The 6,207-nt window shown below is 44.1% G+C and overlaps 1 protein-coding gene across 1 annotated transcript in view; it reads left to right on the top strand.

Annotated features, from left to right (window-relative positions):
* The window catches only part of KCNH2 (potassium voltage-gated channel subfamily H member 2), a 696,728-nt gene that overhangs the window by 496,317 nt on the left and 194,204 nt on the right, over positions 1-6,207 (top strand). The window lies entirely within an intron of this gene.

Here is a 6,207-nt window from a genome sequence, read left to right on the forward strand (position 1 = left end):
TGCTCAGAGCCACACAGAAGGCAAATAAGGGCTAAATGAGCCAAATCTTACACTACAGTATCAAGCTCGTTAGCCATTAGTAGCCTTAGTCCTGTGCAATAAACAATTTCATACAGTACAATGGCAAAGCACTGACTTCTTGTAATGCCAAGCAGGAGCGGCCTTAGGTCAACTGGTGCCCTAGGCAAAAGGGCTTCATGGCGCCCCCAACCACACTACCTGGTCCCCCCATCCTGGCCTAACTACACAAAATAAAAAAAAAAGCGCCCCTACCAGACCAGCGCCCTAGGCAGCCGCCTAGTTGGCCTATGCCTAAGGCCGGCTATGATGCCAAGGGATGTCCTTCCTTAGATCATTGTTTCAGTATTCCAAACTATTGGCTTGTCTCACCAAATAACCTGATGTATGGACAGGATACCAAAGCCAAAACCTTCCATTGAGACATATGTCCAACATATGACCTCAGACCATGGGTATATAGGTACTTAAGTGGGTGTATGAGCATACATTATGATACTATCTGACCGCTAGTCTGAACGCAGGTCTTATATATGTTGATCTGTTCTAAACATGGTAATTTGAACTGTTGGCCGTCACTTGTTCAAATAAGTGCCCTGTTGGGGAACCTTCCTTATTTTTTTTTATGTAAAATAGGATGGAAAAGTACAATTGTGGTAGGGACATTTCACCACAAGTACCTTGACTTCCAGTGGCTTTTCTGCTTAGGGCAGAGCATGACTACATAAATTGTACGAGCTGTCGGTCTGAATTCAACTTTCTTTTCTCATTTCCTACTTGGAAGCTCAGAGCATTATATGCCTCATTCAAGTAAATATGACAGATCCCTCCACCTCTGATGTTTTGCCTGTTAATAAATAAAAAAGGTTTGAGGCCTAGGCCTGAAATCAGGACTGCCAACTGAGACTAGGATGTACCTGCAGAGGTTTCTGAACCCACAGTATGCCAGTGTCTACTCAGATTCCCCCTGTCACAAGCCCACTGGAGGCTAGTATGGAATCTGAGGTTTGCACTTCAGAAAATAGCTGAAGTTACAGATAAAGTGAAGAGGGTGGAACCACGATTGATCATTTCTGAAGAACTCAACGCCGCGGATCCTCTTTAAAGAGAAAATATCAGGATTCATTGAGTTCATCAGGGATCAGATCCTCCACATTTAGTAAAAGCGGACATCACACATACGAAAAATGAACAAAAAAAGAAAAATATTTCTTTCCCGCAGACATCCAAAGAGAAGGCGTGGATGAATTTTTCACAGGGCCTATTTAAGACCATAAAGGCATTATGGTACCATCCTTTGCAGGGCCCACTACTACCACTTCTACTTCCACTCCCTAAAAGAGACATTTGAACACTTTTTCTGTGGATGCTGAGGTTGAATCAGACTCCGATATGCATTCCTTGGCCTATTTCTCCTAGATCCATACACCAGGGCAACTGACCTCAGATGATGAATATTCCCTTTCTGCTGACTCCCCTGTTGAAGAAGCTTAATTTCAGGAAAGTATCATTAATATGATGAAGCATTTTGAATGTGAATCTAAGCAAATTTCTGATGTTCGGAAGAGCTACTGTAACCACCAGGAAGTGTACACCCTTGTTCCTGCACCTGTGACCTCTGTTCTGGAGGCTTTTCTTGATGCATTTACATCTAATTATATGGCTCCAGATTCCCAGCCACCAGCACTTAAAAGGCTTGACAAGTTTGAAAAGGTACCCAATAACCTGAATTTTCTGCACAAAAATACTGTGGCAGACCCTTCTTTGTTTTCCATATTTATAGACAAGCCCACTAAGTTTCTACCTGCTGCCATTGCTTTTCCATCTGATAAAGATAGCAGGGTAATGAACAGACTGGAGAAAAAAGGTTTATACATCTTACAGTCTGGCCTTCAGAGTTCTGAATTATCTGACACTGGTAACTAATGTCTGTTCTGCTCAATTTAAATAAAACATTGCCTTTCCCAGAGGAACATGCTAGTAAACAACAGGCTTTATGAATGGTGGCACAGCTTTCACAAGTGGCTAGATATGCAGCTGTGATGCAGGGGCAGCTTCTACTGGTTCTGTGATCATGAGGTATGTATGTTTATGTCCTTAGTCCCTCCCAGAGGATATTAAGGCAAAAATCCTAGACTCTCCCTGAAACAGATGCTGACAGTCTTTTCAAGCAGTTACAGAAGCAAGGTAAAATTATGAAGGACTGTTGATGGTTCTTCATTACTTCTGTGCCAAGATACCAAAAGAACTGCCCTGCAAAACTCACCTCCTTCTCTCAAAGGGCATCTAGGCCTTCATGTAAGGTCAATTTAATGCCTAGGAAAAGATTCCAGGACAAACCAGACAGGATTTCTAGATCTGGCAGGCATTCTTACCTAGACAAGTCTACCTGACTACCAACTGTCCCCTTCCCACCCCTCAGTCCAGCTTTCCCCATAACCAAAGTATTCACCTTAGCCCTAAATAAAAATGGCTGCTCATCACATTAGGCAAATGGGTTCTTTCAGTTATTCAAACTGGGAACAGAATGACCTGAAAAAAAGTGTCTCCATTCATTAGCATACCTCCTCCTCTCCTATCCCATCATTCAAACCTTGCTCAAGCAAGGCACAATAAAATCAGTGCCTCCACAGTACATGGGAAAGGGTTATTTTCCACACTATTCCTCATCCCAAGAAAAGGAGACTAGAGACTGATTCTGGATATCTCTACCCTCAGCACCTTTCTTTTTGTTCCATATTTCAAAATGTTGCCCCTGCAAACTCTGCATCTATTCATTCTCCCTCAGGCTTTGCTGGATTCTCTGAACCTAAAGAAAGCCTGTCTCTGCATTCCCATTCACCCAACTCACAGGAATTTTTTGAAGTTTTCTCTGGATCATCACACTTTCAGTTCTGTGCTTTTCCTTTTGGACTTTATACAGCCTCCCACCTCAAGAGCCTTCATAAAGTGCTTCACTCCAGTCATAACTTACTGCAGGACTCAGGGAATCCAGACATTCCATGACTTACCTCAACTTCACCCTGGCCATTCCTCAGGATCTGGGTTTTACAAGCAACCTAAAAAAGTCAGCAATAAAACCAATTCAAGACCTTGTTTTCTAGGGTTGTTCATAGGTTCATAGATTCATAGGTAGGTACTAGGCTATTGGCCCTTGGGCCTATATAAGCCTAGCCGAAAAGGTACCCTGGCTTTCGCCACCCAAGAAAATTATTTTCCTGTGCCCCTGTTGAGCAGAGCCACAGAAGTGATCCCCGGGGTGAATTTCCTATTTCTCATCCAATCATCAAGATTTTTCTTGAAGAGTGTTAATGAGGAGCTCTGTTTGACATAGATAGGTTGTCTGTTCCAGAGAATGGAAAGTCTCTGGGACAGGAATCTATCCCTCCAGCATGTTCTGTTTATTGTGGTGACAAGGTTTAGGACCCTGCAGCGTGTAGTTCAGACGGATTGGGATTTCTTTAAGTGGAGCATGTCCAACAGCTCTGAGTTTGACATAGCTTTGCATGTTAGGAAGAGATCGCCTCTGAGTAGGCGATATGAGACGGAGTAAAGCTGGAGTTTTTGAGACGGTCTGCGTAGGGTATCTGTTAGAGGCCAGTAATCCTCTTTGTGAGGTATTTCTGTGGCCTCTCCAGTTGTTGTAGATGTCTTGTGAGGTACATACCAAAAGGGGCGCTGTACTCTATAATGGGTCTAATGAGTGATGAGTAGAGGGGAACAATGACCTCTTTTTTTATGGATGAGAAACCTTTTGTGATGAGGTGTGCCATGTAGAAGGATTTCCTGACCACTGTGGCAATGTGATTATCAAAGGAGAGACTACTGTCCACCTGTGTCCCAAGGTCTCTTATCACACTTTCGGTATTAAGCAGACTACCACCTATGTGGTAGTTCATGGGTACAGAGTTTTTATCAAAGGAGATGACAATGCACGTTTTGGCATTGAGCTTCAGGCCATGGCTTTGACACCAGCCATCTGTCTCAGTGAGGCCCTTTTGTAGGATGTCCACATCATTAGGAGTTTCGATAATGGCTCCCAGTTTGCAGTCATCTGTAGACTTCGTTAGCCAAAGACCTTCAGTGTTAGCCTGTACCTCAGCGAAGTATATACCAAACAGGAGAGGACCCAGGACTGAACCCTGAGGTACTCCACTTGTCACTGGTCTGAAGTCAGATTTGGGGTCTGCTACTTTCACAGTGTGGTTATGTCCATGAGCCAGTTGGCAACCCATCTTATGACATAGGGATTTATTCCTAGTTTATTGAGTTTATCTATAATTCCAGAGTGGGGGATGGTATCGAAAGCCTTAGCCAGATCTAGATAGGCTGTGTGAGCCACCTCACCCTCATCTATAGCTTTGATGACTGCTTCAAAGAAGTCTATCAGGTTTAGGAGACATGATCTGCCTTTTACAAACCCGAACTGGGTGGGGTCCAGAGTTTAGAGATTACCAATGTCTTTGTTTATGAGTTCCATGATGATACGTTCCATGGCCTTGCAGACCAGGAGCATCAGGCTAATGGGGCGGTAGTTCATGAGGTCCATCGTGGCTCCCCATTTGTGGAGTGGGATAACCGTTGGGGTGTGCCATTCAGTGGGCACAAAGCCTGAGGTGAGGCTATGATTGAACATGGTACTTAGGTGGGGTGCCAGTTCATTCTGTAGTTTGTGTAGAAAGCAGCCTGGGATACTGTCAGGTCCCATGGATGCTGTGTTCTTGGCTTTGGAGAGTGTGCTTTGTACCTGTGCAGCTGTGATTACAGGAACTTTGCATTCTTCCGGTATAGAGATGGGCCCTCTAGGGGGTGAGAGGGGGGTAAAGATAGCACTGAACCTATCTGCCAGGATGTTGGCAATATCAGTTGGTTCTGTATATTTAGTGCCATTGTGCTGTAACTCAGATTAGATCTGAGTGTTGCCATTGAGATTCTTGACATAGCTGTAGAATGCTTTGTGGTTGTATTTAGAGTCAGTGGCAATTTTGTTTTTGTAATTAGCTTTGGAGGATTTTATGAGGGATCTCAGCTTCTTACTGAGGCTGACCAGGGAGCTCCTCCAGTCATGGGATTGTACTCTTTTTTGCAACAGTTTCTTTCTTCTGTTGTAGAGTTTGTTTATGGCAGAGGACCACCAGATTGGCTTCCTTTTTTTTGGAGATAGCATCTTGGTTCTGTTAGGGATAGCATGATCCATGCACTCGTGTAAGTGCTTATAAAGTGCATTTATGTAGAATTCAGCAATCATACCTCTATTGTCCATCTGCATGGGTGTCACGAAGTTTGCCACTTCTGTCTTAAGAAGTGTGAAGTTGGCTTTGTTGAAGATTTTTATGGTGGTTTCCCTAATGGAGGGTGGGATGTGGATGTCTAGGTTGATTAGCTTGTGGTCGGATCTGACCAACGAAGAATTGACTTCTGGTGTGGAACACTGGTCGCCCATGTTGGTAATAACCAGGTCTAGGATATTGCTGCCCCTAGTAGGGGTGCGAATAAGTTGATCCAAGGTGTTGGAATTTATGAATTCCAGAAAACGTTGAGCAAAAGAGTTGGTACATGAGTAGTTTTCCCAGTTAATGGTGGGGTAGTTGAAATCGCCCATTATTAGGGTGTTGGATTGTACTCTAATATTTTCCAATGTATCAGGGAATGAGGAGTGAGAATCCTGCAGCATGGTGGGGGTCTGTAGCAAGCTACAATTTGGATTGCGGTCTTGGCCAGAGTTAGTTGCATTTGGATAATCTCGGATACATTATGCTGTGCAACTAGCCTGGAGGTGTGGATATCCTTAATGAATATAGACACGCCTCCACCTTTAGTGCTTCGGTCCGGGTTAGGTGGCCGAAAGGTGTGGTATGAATTGTAGCCTGGTAATGCAGGGGTGCTCTCTGGAGCTTTGAACCAGGTCTCTGTCACTGCACAGATGTCGATGTTCTCCATTTTAAGGAGTGCCTCGAGTGAGTGCATTTTAAGGTTTAGATTTCTAGCATCGAGTAGCATTATCCTCAGATTTTGCTTGCTTGTACCTGTTACGGCGGTGAATTTGTTATTTGAACCTTGCCTAAAAATGGCACTATAGGGGTGGCAAGAGCCTTAGCCAGTATCCGGAATCCCAGGGGCGACAGGTGCAGGCCATCTCTGGCAAAGCATCTTGGTCTGTCGATCATGTTATCCCAGGCAGACAAATGC

The sequence above is a fragment of the Protopterus annectens genome, chromosome 3.part1 (assembly GCF_019279795.1).
Source record: "Protopterus annectens isolate FY-2018-M chromosome 3.part1, PAN1.0, whole genome shotgun sequence".
NCBI classification, from domain to species: domain Eukaryota; kingdom Metazoa; phylum Chordata; order Ceratodontiformes; family Protopteridae; genus Protopterus; species Protopterus annectens.